The 25,734-nt window shown below is 41.4% G+C and overlaps 1 protein-coding gene across 2 annotated transcripts in view; it reads left to right on the forward strand.

Annotated features, from left to right (window-relative positions):
• The window catches only part of NTS (neurotensin), a 232,060-nt gene that overhangs the window by 185,106 nt on the left and 21,220 nt on the right, over positions 1-25,734 (forward strand). The gene's annotated exons all lie outside the window — the stretch shown is intronic.

The raw sequence follows: 25,734 nt of genomic DNA on the forward strand, positions 1-25,734 counted from the left end.
ATGGAGGGCTGTAGAAATGGTATTAAAAAAAGCTTAAGAATCAGGGCACCTTAATCTGGTTCTAAGATATGCTTTTATTGACAATCCATTGTGCCATTTACTTCTAATTTATAAACTCCAAATATGTAAATGAGATCCTATGGTGCACTGGGGGCATTGCCCAGCTCCTCAATGTACTGGCCTGCCCATCTACTTTTTCTGTGGCACCTACTTATGCATACGCATGTATGCATAATGTAGTGACAGCTTCTTCCCTTTGGGCAAATGCACAAGTAGATGGAGCAAAAGAAGCCAGTGGGCAGGTGTGTAATGCCAGGAGGTTCTGCTGCAATATTAGAACATAAAGGTTGGCTGTTTCCAGATAGGCGTAATAGAGATAACTGGGGAAGAAAAAGTCAGAGAGGCAGGAAGCAACACCCACCCAGTTCCTGTAAGAGGAGAACAGTCCAGTGCTGGAGGTCAAGGACAGTATCTTGTGACAGAGAAAAAGAGTGGTGTGACAAAGTTCGAAAAGAGTTCATAAAGATGGCGGCTACACAATATAATACATATAAAAAACAACAAAAAAGCCAATGCCAGTCTTCGCTCCAGCAACAATGGAATGACAACATGCTCTGATAAGTAAATGTGCACAAAATAAGCTGAGCAGGCAGAAAATAATCGGCATACACGGGGATTGCATCAGTGCAAAGCTAGCGTACAGAAAAATAACTGTATGTAAATGATTAATACACTAAAATAAAATAATTTGGTTAATAGTATGTGGTTTATCCGATCCCCTGTAGCTAACAATAGAACCCTTGATAGACAGGGCAGTATTGCAAATTCTTGGCAATAACTAATCTACCTTACAACATTACAGTTGTAGTTATCAGACGCATGTCCGGGTTGTAACTGGATTTTCCTGCTGGGGAAGTCATACAGGGCAGAACTTTTTGGAAGCGTTATACCAGCAAGTGAAGTGCGTGCCACCGCTCGGGCGCAGCCAATTATAGATTTCTTCAGTGGCAGAACAACACCTACTTAGGATTATATTGGCTTCCTCCTTCAGCCCAGACATCCCATCTGACAACTTAGACCTGCTGCATTTTTCATAAGGTTACATCTACAGAAATATATGTTGGTAATTTAACATTATTTCAAACAACCTCAGAGTTTCTTCAAAAGCTTTACGTAAGTGCGTATAGATGATAAAGGAAAGTCACACCAAATATAGATTTGATTAATTTTCTCATGCATTTTGTTAATTGATTAAAAATAAGCACTTCTATTTTTTTTTTTTAAGTAGTTCATTTATTTTTCAAACCTGATTCAATTTACTGGGACAGCAGCAACAAATCAAAGTGTGAATGTGCCCCTTTAACCTTTAGGGGACACAGCCAGTGTTAATTTTTCCGCTTCCGTTTTTTCCTCCTCGTATATATAAGGCCATAGCGCCTGCATTTTTCCACCTAGAGATCCAAATGAGCCCTTATTTTTTGCTAAACTTATTGTACTTTGCTATAGAAGATGTAATTTTTGCCTAAAATGTGCCGGGAAACAAAAAAAAAAATTATATGTGTGGTGAAATTGAAAAAAAAAAAAAAAAATGTTTTTTTTTTTTTAATTTGGATTGGGGGGGGGGGGGTTACTCCTTTCGCCCTAGGATAAAACTGACTTGTTATATATGTTCCTTAAGTTGTTACGATTACAACGATATGTAACATGTATAACTTTTATTTGATTTGATGGCTTGTAAAAAATTAAAACCTTTTAAAGAAAATATATGTTCCTTAAAATCGCTCCATTCCCAGGCTTATAGCGCTTTTATCCTTTGGTCTATAGGGCTGTGTAAGGTGTCATTTTTTGCGCCATGATGTGATCTTTCTATCGGTATCTTTATTGCGCATATACAACTTTTTGATCACTTTTTATTACAATTATTCTGGATTTGATGCGACCAAAAATGCACAATTTTGCACATTGGTTTTTTTTGCGCTTACGCTGTTTACCGTGTGAGATCAGGAATGTGATTAATTAATAGTTCGGCCGATTACGCACTCGGCGATAGCAAACGTGTTTGTTTATTTATTTATTTATTTTTATTTATAAAATGGGGAAAGGGGGGTGATTCAGACTTTTATTAGGGGAGGGGATTTTGTGTTATTAAAAATACATTTTCTTTTACTTTACACATATACTAGAAGCCCCCCTGGGGGACTTCTAGTATATGCACTCTGATCTCCCATAGAGATCCATGCAGTATAGTTATACTGCATGAATCCATGAGATCGGTGTTCTATTGCTTTTGGCTGCTGCAGCCGAAAGCAATAGAATGCCGAGCCGGGATCAGCGCCATTACGGCGCAGACCCTGGCCCGGGATGGATGCAGGGATCGCCCCCCCCCCCCCACCCGCAATCGCGCCGCGGGGGGGCGATCCCCCCACTAGACCACCAGGTATTGAGATGAGCAAGTATTTAGAAGCAGCTGTCAACTTTGACAGCTGCTTCTAAGTACTTAATTAGCGGGCACGGCGATCGGACCGTGCCCGCTAATAGCCGCGATCCCGGCTACATGCGGCACCCGGGATTGCGGCAGTTCAGGAAAAGGTAAGTTAGTGCCGTTTGTTGTTTTCTCCCTGTGCCCTGCCATTAAAGGCCATATTACACGTAGCGATTATCGTTCAAAGATTCGCTATAACGATCGTTTGCTAGCGATAACTAGTGATTCTGAGGTTATTACTAGGGATAGTCCGAAATTGCCGAGGTTCGGGTTCGTATGAACTGAACGCTCTGCATCAGATTCCCGCTGTCTGCCCGCTCCGTGCAGCGGGTGGATACAGCGGGAGGACCGCCTGGAAAACTGGGATACAGCCTATGGCTATGGCTGTATCCCAGTTTTCCAGGCGGTCCTCCCGCTGTATCCACCCTCTCCACGGAGCGGGCAGACAGCGGGAATCATTCCCAAGAGTTCGGGTTCGTACAAACCCGAACCGAACTCTGTTCGGACCATCCCTAGATATTACATTCACTGATTACTAAGTCGTTATATGGTTGCTAATCATTCCTCAGGGCTACCCACACAACATGTTTTATCAGCAAACTACTTATTACACAAACAAATATGCGAACGATACCAACGATAATTTTTCAACATGTTGAAAGACCTAAATGAACGATTTTTCATTCGTCGTTTCATTGTTGGGTGTTATTACACGGACAGATAATGGCCCATTTTGATAGTTTTAGCAAATAAAAAAAAACTAAAAAAAAAAACTGAGGCCAGACTTCTCCTTTAACCCCTTAAGGACAGAGCCTGAAATGGCCTTAATGACAGAGACAAATTTTATGAATATGACCAGTGTCACTTTAGTCATTAATAACTTCGGGATGCTTTTACCTATCTGGCTGATTCTGAGATTGTTTTCTCGTGACATATTGTACTTTACATTTCTGGTAAATTGGAGTCGATACTCATAACAAATCTTTATGAAAAAAACCCAAATAATGTGAAAAAATGTGAAAAAATTCATTTTTCCAACTTTGAAACTTCTTTGCGTATACAGAAAGTGGTTATACCACATAAATTATATATTAAATAGCATTAGCAACATGTCTACTTTATGTTGGCGGCATTTATTAAACTATCTTTCATTTTTTTTAGACAATAGGGAGCTTAAAACATTAGCAGCAAATTTCCAAATTTTCAGTAAAATTTCAAAATCAGATATTTTTAGGGACCTGTTCAGGTTTAAAGTGTATTTGAGGGGCCTGTATGTTAGAAAGCCCCACAAAGCACCCCATTTCAGAAACTGCACCCCCCAAACTCTGCAAAAGCACATCCAGAAAGTGTTTTAACCCTTTAGGGGAGTCACAGAAATAAAAGCCAAGTGTGTAAGGAATTTGAAAATTTTAATTTTCTGTGCAGAGATTTTATTGTAATCCAATATTTTTCATAATTATAAACCTATTACCAGAGAAATGCACCCCAATAATTATTGCCCCGTTTCTGCAGTTTATAGAAATACCCCATATGTGGCCCTATTGCGCTATTTGACGCAACCACAAGCCTCAGATATAAGGGAGCGCCTAGTGAATTTCAACGCCTCCGTTATATTTGGTCATTTTTGACTGTACCACTTCAGGTTGGCAGAGGCTCTGGGGTGTCAAAACCTAAAAAACACCCCTAAAGGGACACCATTTAGAAAACTACACCCCTCAAGGAATGTAACAAGGGGTGCGGTGAGCATCTGGACCCCACAGGTGCTTCACAGATTTTCCGAACAATATGGCGTGAAAAAAGAAAAATTTATTTTTTACACTAAAACGTTGTTCTAGCCTTCAATTTTTCATTTTCTTAAAGGGATAAGAGGCAAAAAAAGACAAAAAATGTGTAGCGCAGTTTCTCCCGAGTACAGAAATACCCCACATGTGGCGATAGAGTGCCAAGGGGGCGCAGGACGAGCCTCCAAAGGGAAGGAGCGCCAATTGGCTTTTGGAAGCTGAATTTCACTGAAAAGGATTTCAAGGGCCATGTCGCATTTACAGAGCCCTCGTGCTGCCAAAACACTGGAAACCGCCCACAAGTGATTCCATTCTGGAAACTACACCCCTCAAGGAATCTAACAAGGGGTGCAGTGAGCATATGGACCCCACTGGTGACGGGCACAAATGTGTAACAATGTGACGTGAAAGGGAAAATTTTCATTTTTTCACTTTCATGGCACAAATGTGCCCGTCATCAAGGGGTCCATATCCTCACTGCACCCCTTGTTAGATTCCTTGAGGGGTGCAGTTTCCAGAATGGGGTCACTTGTGGGGGGTTTCCAGTGTTTTGGCAGCAGGAGGGCTCTGTAAATGCGACATGGCGTTCATCATCCATTCTAGCCAAATCCAACCTCCAAAATCCAAATGGCGCTCCTTCCCTTCGGAGGCTTGCCCTGCGCCCACATGGCGCTTTATGTCCACATGTGGGGTATTTACGGACTCGGGGGAAATTGCTCTACACATATTGTGTGTTTTTTTCTCTTTTAACCCCTTGTGAAAATGATAAATTCAAGGCTAAACCAACATTATAGTGTAAAAAATGTAATATTTCATTTTCACGCCACATTGTTCCACATTTGTGCCCGTCACCAGTGGGGTCCATATGCTCACTACACCCCTTGTTACATTCCCTGAGGGGTGTAGTTTCCATAATGGGGTCACTTGTGGGGGGTTTCAACTGTCTTGGCAACACAGAGGCCTTTTGAATGCAACATGGCCCCTCGAAATCCATTCCATCCAAATCCAGCCTTCAAAAACGAAATGGTGCTCCTTCCCTTCGGAGGCTTACCCTGCACCCGCATGGCGCTTTATGTCCACATGTGGGGTATTTACGGACTCGGGGGAAATTGCGCTACACATTTTGTTTTTTTTCTCCTCTTTTAACCCCTTGTGAAAATGATATATTCAAGGCTAAACCAACATTATAGTGTAAAAAATGTAATATTTCATTTTCACGCCACATTGTTCCACATTTGTGTCCGTCACCAGTGGGGTCCATATGCTCACTACACCCCTTGTTACATTCCTTGAGGGGTGCAGTTTCCATAATGGGGTCACTTGTGGGGGGTTTCAACTGTCTTGGCAACACAGGGGCCTTTTGAATGCAACATGGCCCCTCGAAATCCATTCCATCCAAATCCAGCCTTCAAAAACCAAATGGCGCTTCTTCCCTTCGGAGGCTTACCCTGCACCCGCATGGCGCTTTATGTCCACATGTGGGGTATTTCCGTACTCAGGGGAAATTGCTCTACACATTAAATGTTTTTTTTTATCTTTTAACCCCTTGTGAAAATGAAAAAACATGACAAGATTAATGATTTAGAGTAAAAATTTTACAAAAATTACACTAAATGTTGGTCTAGCCTTGATTTTTTTCCATTTCCACAAGGGGTTAAAAAAGAAAATGAACACAAAACGTGTAGGGTAGTGTCCCCTGAGTACGAAAATACCCCACATGTGGACATAATGTGCCATATGGGCACAGGGCAAGTCACCAAAGGGACAGAGCGCCATTTAGAGGCTGGAATGGAGGATGGAGGCCATGTCGCAATTACAAAGCTCCTGTGCTGCCAGGACAGTAGAAACCCCCGACAAGTGACCCCATTCTGGAAACTACACCCCATAAGGAATCTAACAAGGGGTGCAGTGAGCATATGGACCCCACTGGTGACGGGCACTTACGTAGAACATGTGCCGAGAAAATAAAAAATACAATTTTTTTCATTTTCACGTCCCAAATGTGGCCGTCACCAGGGGGCCATATCCCCGCTGCCCCCCTTCTTAGATTCCTTATGGGGTGTAGTTTCCAGAATGGGGTCACTTGTGGGGGGTTTCTACTGTCCTGGCCGCACAGAGGCTTTGTAATTGCGACATGGCATCCTCTAATGGAAATGGCGGCCATACCTACTTAGCTGGGGAAAAGGGACAATTCTAATTTATTTGGGGGTATTAGGCCAATTATTAGTTTATAAGGTTGGAAATGACAGGAGTCCATCAAATTCAACCTGTGTTGATCCAGAGGAAGGCAAAAAACCCTCTTAAGGCAGACGACAGTAGCCTCATCACAGGGGAAAAATTCCTTCCTGACTCCATAATGGCGATCAGAATAATCCCTGGATCAACGTGACCCCTGAAATAGGAATAAGGGACAGAATTTAGATAATGTAGAACCCCAATGACGTGTGGTGCGCCTTGAAGCGATCCAGTATGCAGAGGCCGGGGGGATCAGGACAGGCGTCACACTGGAAAATGTTGTCCTTCCTGATCCCCCTGTTACGCCACACTCTGCACTTCTTCTGGGGTCTCCCGTTCTCCAGTGTGGGGGACGTCACCTGGAAAATGTTGCCCTGGTGCGATACGGGGTCCCTCATATCCAGAAGCGCTGGGTCCGCTCCATGGCTGCTAAATATTAGGGCTCTATTACGGCTTCTGATATTTTCGGATCGTGCCGCAAGCTACAGGGCAGCGAGAGACCAGAGGAGGGGGCGCTGGTATAAAAGTTATCCCCGTACAGGTGGTGACCTTTATCCAGCAGTGGGAAGATCAGTTCCCCAACGATCTCCCCACTACCTCCGAGGATGGGGGGGGGGGGCATCTGGGGGCTGCATTCGGGTGTCCCTTCCTACATACACTCTAAGGGTACATGCACACTGCGGAATCGCGACAGATAACCCTTCGTGCATTCCACAGCTGGCACCCACCGGCAGAGTGATGCAGGCACACGTCTCCGTCCGTGTCAAAGACTCCATTCTATGCACGGGCGGATTCCGCTCTCCGTCCAACGTGTTCATTCTTTGGATGGACGATGGAATCCGCCCGTGCATAGAATGGATTCTATGACACGGGTGGAGACACATGCCTCCATCAGTCCGCCGGCGGGTGCCAGCTGCGGAATGCACAAAGGGTTATCCTTCGCCATTCCGCAGTGTGCACGTACCCGAAATCTGTAAGTGTACCCTAAGGCACGCTCACAGAGTTTGTAGAATTTCACACCATACCGTCATCTCTTATTGGGACGGTACTGGCGGAAAAGATGTGTCTGGGGGGCAGCGTACACTACGCTACCCCCAGATACGTCATTGGAGGATGAGGATGATGAGGATGAATGGAGGAACGAAGGACCCCCCATTCATCCTCACTGGCTGTTTCGGTGTCGGAGGTAATAATAACGTATCCCTCTGACGCCGAAAACACCCTGGGGGCCATCTTTATACGGGGATTGGTATATGGGGTATGTAGTGGTGTAGTGTCAAACTTTATTCAATGTAGTGTGGTGTAATGTAGTGTTTTTTACGTGTTTTTTTACAGTAAGTATAAAAAAAAAACCTACGCCAACAAAGGAGTTGCTGATAAATGCCGCACTTATGTGCGGCACTTATAAGCAGACCGTGGCAGTAGAATATAGAAAAAAAACACCCTACGCCAAAAAGGAGGAGTTGCTGATTAGCAGCGCACTTTCGTGCGATGCTGATCAACACTCAGCGGCGATAGGGTGCGGAAAATAGAAAAAAAAAAATTTGAAAAAAAAAAAATTCTACATTTGAACATCCCTGTAGCTGCTGATAAGTGTATTACACATATCAGCCGCTAGAGGGCAGCAGAGCGCAAAATACGGAAAGAGCCGACGCTGGAGCCGAAAATAGCCGAGAGAAGCCGAACGTGACGTCACGGAAGAAGCCGAAGACCCGAACGAAGACGAGGATGCCGCGAACCCGGAAGACGCCGATCAGGAGCCCAGGACAGGTGAGTAATGTACAAATACCTGCTCTGGACCCCTCGGCTACCTAGCTGAGGGGTCTAGGGCAGGTATTTACTATATTGTGGGACTCTGATCGCCGTGCCACCGGCCCGATCGCCGTTCACGGCGATCGGGCCGGTGGCACGGCGATCACCATTACTTTTTACAGTAATGGCGGTCTGTGCCGTCCTCGGACAGCACCGACCGCCATTTTTTTCCGGGTCATCGGGTCGCCGATGACCCGGAAAGGTTCCGATCGCCGCTATTGGCTGATCTGAATTGATCAGCCTATAGCGGCAATCGTAAGCACGGGGGGTGTTAACCCCCCCCCTGTGCCGTGAAGCTAAGATGGCCTGCTATGATTTATAGCAGGCCATCTTCCCCGACCGCTGTGTGTGAACACGCAGCGATCGGGGAAACATCGGGCGTAAATTTACGCCCTGATGCGCCAAGTACCAGGGCGCGAGGGCGTAAGTTTACGCCCGATGTCGTTAAGGGGTTAAGTACTCATTGTAAAAGTGTTCTTTAAAGTCAAAAAGTAGTGACAGAAATACACAATAAAAAATTCTAATTTCCAGTAAGATTAAATGCATGTCTGTCGGACAGTAAGCAATAACTTATTGTTATGCCTTGAAATTGACTCACTCCTAGAAAGCACTGTAAATTGCACATTTTTACCAATGTTGTTCGGTTTATCTATGTCTTGTAACTTCTGATGACAAGACTTTTGTTTTTAATTAGGACCACATTCAGCGTTTCACTTACATACAATTAGATTAATTGCACAGCAGAGAAAATTCTGAGGAAGACAATGTGGAAAAAAAATCCCATTTAAACATGAAACATGACATGCAAATATAATTAAGCAATATCAGCTGGCTATTTACAGTAACTGCCCTTTACAGAGATTTTTGAAAAAATTCCTAAAGTTTATTTAGCAGCACAGTATGGGGCATATTCACAACAAGATAATTGCTGTCTCATTTAATTCACTATGCGTGGCAAGCATTGTAGCTGAAAATACTTAATATTGTTAGACAGATTATTACATTATTGGGGAAAATAATGGGAATTCGGGACTGCACATGAGTTTATAGAATGCTCTAGTTTTAATTTATAGGCTACAACTCTCCGCATGAATCAACGAATCTGCACTGGATTTCAAGCTGCAAGTTCGCAGCGAAATCCGCTGCAAATCTGTTACTGTTATTCTGAATAGGGTCACATAACCGGGTCGCATTGGGAATCGGGTCGCAGTGGAATGTTCATTCTGATGCAAGTATGTAAACTCAGTCCCTCTTAACCCATGGCAACCCAGTGCATATATTACAGGTCCGTGCTCCGGCCTCCTCCTGTGGCTCCACACATCCAGACGTCCTGCTCAGTCAATCAGTGGATTTCAATGTGGATTTGCAGCGTAAAATCCGCTGAGGATCCATTACCTGTGAATCTAGCCTTAACACATTCCATAGGACACAGTCTGTCAAAAATGATTAAACAGAACCTTCACCCACAACAATATCATACACTATAAAAGCTTTTGGTCCCCAATTCATTGCATCAATATGCAGAAGACCAGATATGAGGGAAAGAGTGAAGAGGGAATAATAAAGTCATGATACCGGCCAATACAGGCCAGTTCCTATAAGGCTTAGTCTACATTCATAAGTCGGTCCAGCATCCTTTTACAGTTGTCACCAGGTGTTTTATCCTGTTCTTCCATTTATTATCAGGCCATGTTCACATGGCGTAAGACACTGGTGTCTTACTGCAGTACCGACCAGATGATCTTCACAGCCGTTGAATTCGGATGCGGGCGCATCAGTGTGCGCCCGCATCCGAATTCCCTGCTGCACACAATGGTTTCTTATCTTATCTTACAGATACTACTGGAGCTGTGTTTCTGATACTCTTGTCTGAGGTGATAGTGGAGACACCCTTGGTCTTGGCTAGGTGCAGAATAAATCAGCGAGACAAAGTAAAATGGTGCAACAGCGAGTCTTTATTTCAATATCAGGTACTTTAAGTTACAAGATAGAGTAAAGGTTTGTGAACAAGTGGAATCACCTTTTTGTACTGAAGTGAACCACTATCCAAGGGCATAAGAGATCTTTAAGTTTTCTGGGCCAGTCCTTAAAGTGAACATTGTCATTATAACTTTCAAACTATAAATCAACAGGGGATGTAAAATAAAACATGTTTGCAATTATTATTATTTTTTTTATTATCATGCTTTAAAATAAAGCTATACAGTAATGTCTCTGTTCTTGAATACAGTATGTTCTGGTAGGCTATTCCAGAACTGAGCAGTTCGAGAACTGAGCTCCATTTTCCCATAGGAGCAATGCCATATGCAGGTCAGGTACAGGGAGCCCAGCCCACATAGTGTAAAGAATTACATGGCGATGCAATAACATCACCATTTACCTCCACCACACTTGCAGTAAGTAGAGGTGCATTGTGCACCACCCCTTACTGTAAAGGACTGGGGAATCCCTTCATAATAGTAGCAATTCCCATTATAACCCCTAAACGACCTGGGATGTTGGGTACACCACGGCTGTCTGTCACCAGATGACCCTGGATTCACCTGTACGTCCTGAGTTGCCATTGCACTTTGAAGCAAACTTGGGAGCAGAGCTCGCTTCATAGCAGATGGGCGATTGCACTGCAGCCTGTGTTTAAGTGACAGACGCATGTCCTGTCACTTACCAATCGGGAACCCCGAACATGATTGCCATGTCATTTCTTTGAGCCGAGAGGAGTGGAGAATGGAGGCGTGAGAGGCCTCCCACTGAAAAAGATAGCAGGCGGGATTCGGCACGGAGTCCAAGGGCAAAGTTCCAAGCAGAATTTCAGCACAGATTCCGTAGTGTACTGTGTAGTGTACTCTCAAGAGGCAGTTGGTGGCACTGCTGCCTAACTCCCTGAATATAGGTGTGTGGTGACTAGTGATGAGAGAACATGTTTGTAAATGTTCATATGTTCATACGAACATGATGCTAATTGTTTGTGGTCGCTGATCATCGGAATGATTATAACCATAATTTTTTAACATATTCGAACTTGTGAACGTACACAACTGCGTAATTTATTCTTTGCGCCTGATAATCTGTACATGCATGTGTGTAACTCTAGAATAAAACGAACGGAATCTGTACACAACTGTACATTTTTTTATGTTTTTGTTCGGGATCTGAGCCGAACATCGTGATGTTCACTAGTGGTGACCAATCTCTGGCACAGAAAGAATTATACATACATAAACATACACATACCCTAAGATCTTAAGGATAAATCATAGCACAGGTTCTGTGCTAGGCCCAGCCTTAACTTCAGTATAGTGCAAATGCAGCAAATTGAATTAAATATGTATACTTTAATTGTGCAAAAAACAACTGATAAAAATAATAAAAACATTCAAACGTGGAGGGAGGAAACGTGGAGGTCATTACAAATACAAATGGCTAGGGCAAGTAATAAAGTACAAAGTGCTGATACAAATGCAAAATGAAAATGCAGTATGAGCAACACAAATAATATACTGTGTAATCAAATACAAAATTAGCAGCTACCTGGCGTTGCTGTACAAAAAAAACATAAGTCATACTTAACATAAGTGATACACCATTGATAGGACTCTTAAGGACTCACTATTTTTAATGGGAGCACCAAAATTGACTTTATACTACACCAAAATGTAAAAAACAGGTACATTTTTAACAAAGGCATAAGTATCTAATACAAAGCCATGTGCCCACTTTATTAAAGGGGATGGAAAGAAACCATAGCAATAATTATAATGAATGACTTATTGATACAGTGTGGATCCAGTGTGCCTTCACCAACTCTGTACATGGCAGAAACTGTCCAAAGCAGGAGAGGTTTGCTATGGGGATTTGCTACTTCTTTGGAAAGTTCCTGTCACAGACAGAGGTGGCAGCAAAGAGCACTGTGTCAGACCTGTGCACTGACCAGCACGGAAGTTGAGGTATCTATGGATATGACCATGTTATGTGTTATGTGTTATAGTCATTTTTATAGCTTTTTTTTTTTTAAGCATAACTATAATTTACTTTATGAGAACACAGAGCACACCTCAGAATACCATGTCAAATATTTATGCACATTTAAGTGCATAGAAGGCAGGGTTCCTTGAATAGGTACCTGTTTTAATCATGATATTTATGTATCATGTATAATTGTAGTGTTTACTATTTTTTTCAATGTGGGAAATCCCAGCTGGGTACACTGTTTAAAAGATGAAAATTAGAAGTTGTGTCTTTGCTAAAGCAAACAGAAGATGGTGAGGGAATAAGGCCGTTGTATAGCGACAACAATCATTGAAAGAAAGCGTAAATTTCACCCTGGCCTTACAAAACAAATTTGCTCAGTTTTCCTCTAAGACCAAAGAAGGCTGACATGGCAAGTAATATCTTATCTCAGAATAATGAGGTACTGCAGATGACAAAGAGAGGAGAAGAGACATAGTATACTGCAGTCAAAACTAAGTGCATGCAGGGACCAAGAGGAGACTGCACTGCCATTTCCTCCATAATACTTACGTAATGTTCACACACAATAAAATAGGTATAAAACATGACCATATTTTTCTGATCTAATAATGTGCTACATTAAAGGGGTATTCCACTTAAAGAAAACTTTTCATATATTGTTGCTCATGGTACGACTAACAATTCCTTACATAAAGGAAAAATAAAAAGGAACAATGGCTTCCATACTTGTTCAGTCTCCTTTCCCAAGTTCTGAGCTGCTGCTTTCTGCTGAAGATGCAAAAAAACTGTGTGCAAACTTTTTTTTCTCCTTCTTTCCCTTGATGGCTAATGTAAACAAGTCTCTGGACGGCTTTATCTGCAACTTTGTAGCTTTTTTGTAATGCTGTAAGGGTTAATTTGAGGTCAAGTTGCTGATGAAATCACTGTGATTGACCCTCCCAACATTACAAAGTTGCAGATATTGAGTTCTTTACATCAGCCATCTCAGAAGAAGGGGGTGAGGGGTTGGGGAGGAGACGGAAAGCAAAGCTCACACAAATTTTAGTGTCTTCCTCAGAAAGCAGCAGCTTAGAACTGGAAGAAGGGGACAGAATAGATAATAACAAGTATGGAAGGAATTGTTAGTCTCACCATGGTGAGCAACACATGCAAAGTTATGTTTGAGCAGAAAAACCCTTTTATCTTCTTAACGATGCATTCCAGATATACTTATCATAGCATTGCTAAAGAGATATAGAGGGCTCACAAAGTGACTTCTCTCTATATTGGGCTGCTCTAGACCACTAATAATAGCCAACATGGAGTGGCCCCCAATGCCAGCTATTTAAACTATTTAAATGCAGCTGTCAATTCATTGATATCTTTAAGTAATCATGGATTGCTCCCTAGGTGAAATACAAAAGTGTAATAGGAAAAAAAAAACAAGTAGCACCCCAGGGACTGCCAGAGCGTGTCCCTGCCTTCTAAGCCAGTTTCAGTTGACATCATGGAGACTCAATGGCATCCTTGGTAACCAGTGACACTGCAAACCCACGTCACTGGCTGGGAGGCTTTGGATGCAGCAGCTGGGCGACATTACTGTGGGGTTGACTGGCAAGTGTTCCTATTAAAATGTGTTGTAAGTAAAGGATCAGAGGGCTGGTCCAAACAGCTCCTGGACCAGGCTCCTGACCTACTATAAGCAATGTCAGTGACTTGGGGAATATGCTGGCTAAGAGACTAGGTTCCCTAGCATGCTGGTATTCAGTGCGTACTTCTCCTGTGTTACCCTTTGGGGTTATTTAACCCTGGTTTTCTGTATTCTGAAGATCCTGATTACAGTACATCTCTGTAATTCTGCTGTCTGCTAGTTGTGACCTTAGCCTGCTGACCATCCCTTTCTGTCTTGTCTACATATTATATTGGCACATACTATAAGTTAGGGGTTGTCTCCAAGTTGTCTGCTGCCTTTTATGGCTGATTGAGGCAAGTAGGTAGTGACAGTGGGCAAGGACTAGTGCAGGGTCCACTGTCTGCATCCCTCCCGTTCCTCCCCTGACCAGTCTGTACTCAGAGTCCTGACAAGAATGTAAAAAAAAATAAATGAACATACTTGAAATCACTGCATGTGGAATCGCCAGAACTCTTAAATGATAACATTCTTGATCTCGCACTGTAAACGGCGTAAGTGCAAAAGACCACCAAAGTGCAAAGAAGCAGATGTTTGGTCACATCACATTCCAGAAAAAGAATAATGAAAAGTGATCAAAAAGTCACATATATACAAGGGATAGGGATAAAAATACAGATTATGATGCAAAACATTGTCCCTCAAAAAGATCTATAGACCAAAAAATAAAAGCGTAGAGGGTTTTCTGCAAAGTTGACCCTTTCATGGTGGAATTTTGCCAAAAGAGTAAAAAAAAAATCCAAAATAAGGCCCAATGAGGTCTCTGTATATTATGACATTAGGACAGTGAGATGCTTCTATTTTGGGGTATAGAAGTTCCAAACAAGGCAGTAGGTTGCAACAGTCTGGACTGTTGGTGTGTCTTTAAAAGACTCAAAAAGTGAGAAAATCATGCCTAATATTATATTGTGTCTAAGAGTACTGTTCCATTGATCAACCTTCGGCTACCCACAGCCGCAAATGAGTGGCAATCAGTGAGATCGGCAATCGTTAATAGAGCCTTTGGAAGGCATAATAAATTGAGTGGCCGGACTGCACGAACGATCACTGTATCATTCATGCAGCCATTTAAATGTATTGCTATCAGTCTTAAATCTCCTGTTCGTACAGGGTGATGTGCGGCTGATAACAATATATTTTGCTGCAGTACAAAACATGACCAGCTAAGGATGGGACATTTCCCTGCTCCTCAAATAATCGCTGTCACTTTTATAATTGACCTAAGGAACATTTCTAGCTAAATGTAAAAGTTGTCCTTACAGTACAGGGCATATGTCTTGGTAAAAGCACATCACATTAGATGATATGCTGGTCAGTCAGATTCAAATGGCAAGTTTAGTAGTCTAAGACTATTGTTGTTACAAAGAACTTTTTTTTCTAGTTGAAGGATAGCTGTCACCATAAAAATGCAACCTAAGCTAGCTGCATATTGCTAAAGAGCAAGAAGGAGCTGATCATATTGATGTAAATTTTTATTAACCCTTAGACGACCCAGGGCGTATAGTTACGCCATGGAAGTCTGTCCCCAGACGACCTAGGGCGTAACTGTACGCCCTGGGTGTTTCTCACGCTATGAAGCGCGCTCCGGAGCGGAGCGTGCTTCATAGCAGGTGGGGGCCGGCTGCAATCAGCAGCCGGGACCTCACCGGTAATGACACGCTGCAGCGATCGCGCTGCCGCGTGTCATTAACTCCTTAAACGCCGCGATCGCGGCGCGACCGCGGCGTTTAAGTGTAAGTGACAGGGGGAGTCCCCTGTCACTTACCGATCGGGACCCCCGCAGTGTGACTGCGGGGGTCCCGATCGGTAAAACGGGCCGCCGGAGGTCTCTTACCTGCCTCCGTGCGGTCCGATCGGCGATCTGCTACACTGAGCCTGCACAGGCAGGCTCAATGAGCAGAGCGCCGATAACACTGATCAATGCTATGCCTATGGCATAGCATTCATCAGTTCAGAAATCAAACTAATGTGTGTAGAAGTCCCCCAAAGGGACTTCAAATGTGTAAAAAAAAAAAAGTTAAAAACACTAACACACTACCCCAAAACCCCTCCCCCAATAAAAGTTGAAATCACCCCCCTTTCCCATTATATAAATAAAACATATAAAAATAAATAAATAGATAAACATATAATATACCGTAGCGTGCGTAATTGTCCGATCTATTAAAATATAACAAGCGTCATTGCGAACGGTAAACGGCGTACACGAAAAGAGGGAAAAAAGTGCGCGGATTACCGATTTTATGTTACATTATATATATAAAAAAATTAATAAAAAGTGATCAAAACGTCCGATCTTCACAAATATGGTATTAATAAAAACTAGAGATCATGGCGGAAAAAATGACACCCTATACAGCCCCGTAGGTGAAAAAATAAAACCGTTATAAGCGTCACAATAGGCCCATTTTATTTATAATTAATTGCCAAAAAAAAGGATTTCATTTAAAAAAAATATATAACATTAGAGAATCTGCGTAAACCTGCATATGGTTGTGTTCGTACTGACCTATAGAGTAATGGTATCATGTCGCTTTTACCATATAGTGCATTACGTAGACACAGGAACCCCCCAAACGTTACCATATTGCATTCTTTTTTGCGATTTCACCAATTTATATCTTCATAAATAATATATTTGGAATTCCATCATACATGTTATGGTAAAATGAAAGACGCCATTACAAAGTACAACTATTCCTGTAACAAATAAGCACTTACATGGCCTGTAGATAAAAAACTGAAAGTGCTGGAGCTCTTAGAAGGGGAGGAGGGAAAAACGGAAACACTAAGATCAAAATTTGCGCGGTCCACTGGGTCATTTTGGGCCTGGTCCTCAAAGGGTTAAAAAGATTTGGAATTGATTGATTGAAATCTCTGATGTTTCTATTCTAAGGAGTGACACTTTCCACTGGACTCTTTAGCACGGAAACATCAGAGATTGCATGCAATAAATTACATGTTATACTGAACCTTTTCCCACATAGCTATATATCAATCTGTTTAGTTCTTCCTGCTCTATAACATGATAACTATAGATTAGATAGCATTGTCTTGGTAACAGGTTCCCTTAATTTAATGATGTATAAAATCAATAAATCATTTAAATAAAATATATGAAAAAGTGATCAATATTATATGATAATCTCTATTGTTCCTCAGGAGAGCAATATCTTATTTGATTAAGAATCCTTAAATAGTCCCAGCGCCCCTGTGGAGAGGAGACCAGATGAACAAGGCCATTAAATAACTTCCTATAATAAAACCATTATACTATACTTAACCCCTTAAGGACCGGGCTAATTTTCGTTTTTGTGTTTTCATTTTTTCCTCCTTGTGTATATAAGGCCATAGCAGTTGCATTTTTACACCTACCGACCCACATGAGCCCTTATTTTTTGCGACACTAACTGTACTTTGCAATGACAGGCTGCATTTTTGCATTAAATATGCTGCAAAACCAGAAAAAAAATTATATGCGCAGTGAAATTGAAAAATAAAACGCAATTCTTTTTCTTTAGGGGGCTTCGTTCTTACGCCGTGTGTCCTATGGAAAAACATACATGTTATATATGTTCCTCAAGTCGGTACGATTTAAACGATATGTACCATGTATAACTTTTTTATTAATTGATGGCTCATAAAAAAATAAAACCTGTTACAGAAAATAAACGTTCCTCAAAATCACTCTATTCCCATGCTTATAGCACTTATATCCTTTGGTCTATGGGGCTGTGTGAGGTATAATTGTTTGCACCATGATGTACCTTCTATTGGTACCTTGATTGCACATATGCGACTTTTTGATTGCTTTTTATTACAATTTTTCTGGATTTGATTCAACCAAAAATGCGCAATTTTGCACTTTGAATTTTTTTTGCGCTTATGCCGTTTACCGTGCAAGATCAGGAATGAAATAAATTAATATTTCGGGCGATTACGCATGTGGCAATACCAAACATATTTGTTTGTTTGTTTATTTATTTATTTTTATTTAAAATGGGAAAAGGGGGGTGATTTGGACTTTTATTAGGGGAGGGGGCTTTTTATTAATAAAAACACTTTATTTTGTTTTCACATACAGTAATTAGAAGCCCCCTGGGGGACTTCTATATACACAGCACTGATCTTCCATTGAGATCAATGCTGTGTATATAACAGAGCACTGATCTATCAGATCGGTGCTCTATTATAATGGTCTGCTGCAGACCATCTACATAGATTGCCGAGCCGGGATCAGCGTCATTCCGACTCTGAGCCCCAGCCGGCTCATAAGAACAGGTCTCCCCTCCGCGATCGCATCGCGGGGGGGAGATCCCCCACTAGACACCAGGGACAGGGGGTACACATACTATTCAAATGCAGCTGTCAGCTTTGACAGCTGCATTTGAATAGTTAATAGATCGGCCACGGCGGCTAAGACCTGCGGTCCCTGGCTGCACATAACAACCCAGGACTGTGGGCTGCGGGTATACAAGTCATGCGTCGTTAATGGTTAAAGAAAAACACCACAAAATACAGTAGTAGGCTATGTTCATACTATATAAAACCAGTTGTGTTTCCTAACAACAGCTGTTGTGCAAAAAATGGATGTTATTATTGAAACATCAGTCATTACTTGCACAATAGCGGCCGTTGCTATGAAATACAGCTGTTTTTTTTACATGATGTACCTGTCCTCTATGTAGGCAATCTCCCCAATAATCCCCCCCCAATTAGTTGTATCCCTCATGCAGCCTATCCCCATAGAGGGTGAGAGTAGGCACCTATGTCACTTCCGTCTTGTCAGTGGAGGTTGAGATCCTTCATGGACGCCCAGATCTGAAGAGCGCTATGCCCTAGCATGAAGACCTGATCTACCACTTTTCTGTTTCTGTACCATGCTTATAACGCTTTTATTCTTTGGTATATGGAGCTGATTCAGGTGTAATTTTTTGCTCCATGATGTGTTCTTTCTATCGGTACCTTGATTGCGGTATATGCAACTTTTTGATCGCTTTTCATTACAATGTTTCTGGATTTGATGCACAATTTTTGCACTTTGGAGGGTCTTTGCGCTTACGCCGTCTACCGTGCGAGATAAGGAATGTAATAAATTAATAGTTTGAACAATTATGCATGCGGCGCTACCACACATGTTTATTTATTTATTTTTATGTATAAAATGGGAAAAGGGGGGTGATTCAGACTTTTATTAGGGGAGCTGTTGTTTTTTTTTTATTAATGAGAACATAATTTTTCACTTACACAGTAATTAGAAGTCCCTCTGGGGACTTATAATACAACTACACTGATCTCTCATAGAGATCAGTGTAGTTGTATAACACAGCAATGATCCATCAGATCGGTGCTCTATTGCTATGGTCTGCTGCAGACCACTGCAATAGAATACCGAGCCGGGATCAGCGTCATTCCGACGCTGAGACCTGGCCCGGTAAGACCAAGGGATCCCCCCTCCGCGATCTCATCCCGTGGGGGGGGGGGGGTATCCCGCCACTAGACACCAGGATGGACTGCAAATAATGCAGCTGTCATGTTTGATGTTAATTAGCGGGAGCACGATCGGCAGATAGCAGTCGGGATCTCGGCAGTTCAGAGCAGTGCGGCCCCCCTCTGAACTCCTCTTGCGGACATATGACGTACGGGTACGGCATATGCCCTTAAAAGGTTATCACGGTAATTCTGAGATGACATATTGGTATTTCATGACATATTCCTCTTTATGTTTGTGGTATACTTTGGTTGATACACTGAGTAGTTTTTGTTAAAAAAAAACAAAAAAAAACATTTGCACAATGTTCCTAAGAATGAGAGTCATGCCACATGAACTAATTATTAATGCAACATCTACAACATGTCTACTTTATGGTGACGTCATTTGGTGAACGTCCTTTTACTTTTTAGGATGTTAGAGGACTTCAATGTTTTGCAGCGATTTTTCAAATTTTGCTGAAAATTTCAAATTCTGATTTTATTAGGGACCAGTTGAGTTCTGAAGTGGATTTGTGGGGCCTGAATGTTAGTTACACCCATAAATCCCTCCACTGTAAAAACTGCACCCCTCAAAGTATTAAAAGTAACATTTCATAAGTTTATTAAGTTAAGGTGGAAATTTAAAAATGTCATTTTTTTTTTTTTTTGGGGGGGGGGGCAAATATTCTATTTTAATCCATTTTGTCCTCTAACACAGCCAATTCTAACTAAGAAATACCATTCACTAATACTATTTATTCCCCTTATCCCAGTGTTTCTAGAAATCCCCCATATGTGGCTCAACCTCAGGCTGCAGACATGACAGAGGCCTGGTGAATTTTGGGGCCTTTTTTTATTTCAGGTTTTTTTTTTCCATCTGTACCATTCTGGGGGACATGTGACACCCTGATCATATTTTATTGAATTTTTTATAAGGTGGTATGAAAGGTGGTATGAATAAAAAAACACAAGTTAGCAGCTGTGCTAGGGACAACGGGGGAGGCAGAGAAAGAATGACATTCCGGGAACGCCATTTTGCAGGAACTACCTGCCTTACATGATGTTCCCGGAACGTCAAATTACGGCAAGGGCTTAAGAAGTTTAAAACCTACCGTGTGAAAGAAAGAAAGCAAAAAAAAAGAGAAATAGAAAGTACTGGTCTTAGTCCAGTACTAAGTTATTTTGTTGCACATTTTGATGGTATTATTTAAAAAAAAAAAGAATGTATTCATATACATACAGATATCTATCAACTCTCTTTTTTTCTCTATGCCTAACACACACAGACACACACCAAATGTAATTTCTACAGTGTGTACAGAGTAATGGACGCTTGGGTGGCAGTCATCAGTTTATCTTATGTCACAGTAACTATTGATGTAATGTAAAAACGAACAATTGTTGCCAGGCAGTTTATTTAAGACCACTGCATAAAAGAAAGGATTTGTCTGGATACACCAGGAACATCCTGTGTGTACACCTACAGAACCTGTCATGCACCCTGTTTCTATGATTTAAAATTTATTATAATTTAGCTCTTTAACTGGCCATGATAACTTTTACTTTACAATCTGGTTCAATTTTGAAGATTTAGGCTATGTTCCTGCAGTGTCTTTTTAGGCAAAACCATTGATTGAAGCTGATCCCGGATCTTCTATCTATTCAGATGGTCTGCAGCAGACCAATATAATAGAGCACCGATCTGATGGATCGGGGCTCTATTATATACACAGCATTGATCTTAATGGGAGATCAGTGCTGTGTATATTACTGTGAGCGAAAATAAAAAGTGTTTAAAGTGTAATAAAGTGTTTTTAATAATAAAATTCATTATTAGATAAAACAAAACAATATTTTATATTTACTTTTGAGAGGTTTTACCATTTTTAGGTGTGACCAGTTTACACTTTCTAACCTCATCATGCTCTGTTGTTGTTCTTGTAACTACTTGCTTTACCTAATAGTCTCCCCTGTTCACTGCTGCTGTATCTAATAGTCATCCCTGTTCCCTGTTGCTGTACCTATAGTCATCTCTGTTAACTGTTGTTTTACCTAATATACTCTTTTTTTGTCCATGTTGCTAGACCTCTATCCTTCAGGTTTAGGTTGGTTTAGGTTTACCAAGAACCCCTCACTCTGCATAGGGCTAAATTGGAATAACTTTCTGACACCAGCTAACTTTTTAAACTATTTTATTTTCTCCAGAGTACCCCTTTAGGGTGGGTTCACACATTTGGAATTACAGCGAATTTCATCCTGGGAGTTCACAGCGAAATACCCTGTGATTCCTGTAATGTCAGTTTAAATAGGATTACATACTTGCAGCCACAGCCACTGATTGGGTCGTCAGGATGCCGGGAACCACAGAAGCAAACCAGAGCGAGAAATGGTAATGTAATGGATCCAGTTAAGGGGGGGTGGAGTTTGTAATCCTATTCAAACGGACAGTATGGGAATCTCAGCAGATTTCGCTGTGAACTTGAAATGTGAAATCTCCTGCGAAACCGTTATGTGTGAACCCAGCCTTAATGTATGTAATCTTTTTTTTTATTAAGGTTAACTTCAGTTTATCTTTTTAAAAATATTATTCTTTATTTACTTTAATGTAATTTAATTGTATCAAAGTTCACCAATACCATCCAATAACTGGGCAGAGTAAATTTAAATATCAGAAAGTTTTTGACATATTAACTTTAGTAATTGAATTAAGTCAGTCACCAGCCACAATGTGTCTTATTTAGTTTCATACTACTTTATGCATCTTTTATAAAAGTGAACTCATCTGATAAAAAATTTATTTTCTTTGGTTTATTGATGATTATATAAACGTCTCACAACCGACACCCTTAAGTGCAAGCAGAAATATCATTACTATTTTCCTTTTCCCGGGGCAGTTTGTTGTGTAAGTGGTAAGTGCTGAACATGTGCATGTGTCGTAGATGAGTTATTAATCTACTTATTGCCCTCTACCTTTAATATAGCATTTTTTTTTACTTTAAGACCATTTTAATACCATATAGGATTTATTATTAGCATTGTCAGCCAACATTGTCCACAGCACTGTACATGGACACACTGGCATCTGTCTGAAGTAAGTTAACCCAGGACTGTTTGAGAGTAAACTAGGGTATTCTAAGGAAGCATGTGAAATAAACAAATACATTTATAAAAAACAAAAAATGTTTTGAAAACAAAATTTGGACTATGCTAATTTTATGTTTATGCTTTGAAAGCATTGCAAACAAATCTAATATATGCAGATGGAACAGATGTCCTTTTCTCCTCAAGCTCTTGACTACACCCATATAATCAATGTTTCACTAATGTTTCAAACTATGGAAAAGAAATAAAGGAGAAGTTAAATGTTTCTGCATTCTTTTCCTAATTGTGCAAATAACCCCTATAAATAAGGAATAAATTATAGTTCAAGTTATGCCATACTGTTTTGAATTCCAAATTTAGCATTTTAGGAAACTGCAATTTTTTGCATACTTTTTAAAAACTAAATACATACATCATACATAGAGTGTTTTTTTGTTTTTTTTTTAGTTCATACTATGACAGTTCTTGCTGATTTAATTCTTGTTGCTTATATATAAAAACGCGTTTGTAACTGTATTCATATCCTGACAGCCAGCAGGGTTTAACAATATAATCTCTCATTGTCACACATATGAGCGTATTTCATAGGAAGCCAATTAACCTACATTTTTGACTATAGTAGAAAACGGTGGTACCTGGAGAAAGCCTCAAAAAGAAAAGGGATGACAACTATCTTCTGAAGGTGTTGAACCAGTCAGGAATAGAATACCAGTGCCAAAAGGCAACTGCCATACCTTCCTGTCTCTCTGTGTGATGGTGTCATCTTGCTAAGTTTCTAGGTGACTATCAAGAAAGCATTCATGTTCCCACTGCTGTTTTTTTTTTTTTTAACCAGTCCCTCACACAGCCGTGCTGGTTACTCTTAGCTTATTTTAAGGGGAATTGTCCTGACATGCATTCCCTATTGAACGTTTCATTCCTGAGCTGGCTTTTATTCCCTATTCTATTGTATTCATATTTGACTCCTGATTTACCCTGACCCTGGTCTTGTCTCTGGATAGTGTATCTCATGGAAATTATTCATGTGGTACCTGTTGCTCTACTTCTGTCTTCTGTCTTGTCCTCTGACCTGTTGAAGCCTTTACTTGGTGACAACTCCTAGCTTTTTGACTGTTGTGCCACTGTGACAGTGTCACTGCCACCAATCCATGACTATTATGGGAACTACAACCTGGAGATCTTCCTGCAGCAAAATCCACACCCCTATGCATGGTCTTCACATACAGTCTAGTCAGTAACAAATAGACAACTCTGAGAATTCCAACATGTGGCTTGCGTACTAAGCACAATTCCAGTTGTTGACTTGTGTTACTCCAAATATAGTGGAAAATTTAGGGGGGAAAAATCTTAATTTTACTTTACTGGTAAACAATCTAATGGGACAGTGGCAGTGCATGTTGCAGGCTGCTTATAGCTCCAGTAGAAGACAGAGTTTCCTCCTCTTCCATATATTTTGGTGGGGGTGTGATAAAAATAAAAGAAGGATCATACCCATCTTGGTATTCCACTGCCTCCTGAGTGACATCATCTAATTCCTGCTTATCAGTGCTTTTTCCTGCTTCTGGTGTGACATTGGTTCCTGCTCATCAGAGCTTCTTTCTGCCTCTGGTGTGACATCAGTTCCTGCTCTTGAGTGCTTCTTCCTGCCTTTGGTGTGACATCAGTGCCTGCTCTTTAGTGCTTTTTCCTTCCTCTGGTGTGACATCAGTTCCTGCTCATCAGTGCTTCTTCCTGCCTTTGGTGGGACATCAGTTCCTGCTCATCAGTGCTTCTTCCTGCCTCTGGTGTGACATCAGTTCCTACTCTTGAGTGCTTCTTCCTGCCTTTGGTGTGACATCAATTCCTGCTCATCAGTGCTTCTTCCTTCATCTGGTGTGACATCAGTTCCTGCTCATCAGTGCTTCTTCCTGCCTCTGGTGTGACATCAGTTCCTGCTCTTGAGTGCTTCTTCCTGCCTTTGGTGTGACATCAATTCCTGCTCATCAGTGCTTCTTCCTTCATCTGGTGTGACATCAGTTCCTGCTCATCAGTGCTTCTTCCTGCCTCTGGTGTGACATCAGTTCCTGCTCATCAGTGCTTTTTCCTTCCTCTGGTGTGACATCAGTTCCTGCTCATCAGTGCTTCTTCCTTCCTCTGGTGTTACATCAAATCCTGCTCATCAGTGCTTCTTCCTGCCTCTGGTGTGACATCAGTTTCTGTTCATCCCTGCTCCTCTTCTCCCTCTTGTGTTACATCATCCAGTACATATTCATCAGTGCTTCTTCCTGCCTCTGGTGTGACATCATCAAGTTCCTGCTCATCCGTGCTCCTCTTCTACCTCTAGTGAGGTATCATCCAGTTCCTACTCCTCTTCTGCCTCTGGTGGGATATCATCCAGTTCCTGCTCATTGGTGCTCCTCTTCTGCCTCTGATGTTACCTCATCCAGTTCCTTCTCATCGTGCTTCTTGAAGCCTCTGGTGTTACATCATCCAGTTCCTGCTCATTGGTGCTCCTCTTCTGCCTCTTGTGTTACATCATCCAGTGCATGAGTAAGGAAGCCCCGCCTTCCGAAACTTTGTGCAACAGGGGAAAAGACGCCTAACCTCCAGCCACCTACAGTGTTTGTTACACGCAGCAAAATCTTCATATAACTGAACGAAATAAAGACAAGTCATTGGAACGCTACTAAACATGAGTGAACTTTTATGGTTTGTGATACTTACATAATATTGTGGTAAAGAAGAGCTTGGATACATTATATAGGAAACATCATCCGGTGCATCAGTGCTTATTCCTGCCTCTGCTGTGTCATGATCCAGTTCCTGCCCATCAGTGCTTCATCCTGCTTCAGAGACAAAGCAGGAATTGCCTACTAAGCCAAACATTGTATGAGGTGGGGTACAGCAAGTAGTTCCTGCTGAGACTACATTTGGAAGCAAGAATAAGTGGTGATGATAAGCAGGGGGTGGGGTGATGTTACACTGACAGCTGCAAATCACTGGAGTAGAATATTAAAAATTTTATGTGCCTGGATAACACCTTTAAGAGACAAGTGAATGAATATGAGTTGTTTAAAACAGACAATTCATTTAATAAAATTAGCAAAGCCCCCAATCCTCAACCTACCTGTTTATACCGCCATTGCATGGAACATCCTAGTGGGGCGTGAATGGAGAGGGGACTGTACATTTCCCTATCTTTGTTCATTTGTATAGGAGTTACATAAGCAGCT

Source organism: Dendropsophus ebraccatus, chromosome 1 (genome assembly GCF_027789765.1).
Source record: "Dendropsophus ebraccatus isolate aDenEbr1 chromosome 1, aDenEbr1.pat, whole genome shotgun sequence".
Classification (NCBI taxonomy): domain Eukaryota; kingdom Metazoa; phylum Chordata; class Amphibia; order Anura; family Hylidae; genus Dendropsophus; species Dendropsophus ebraccatus.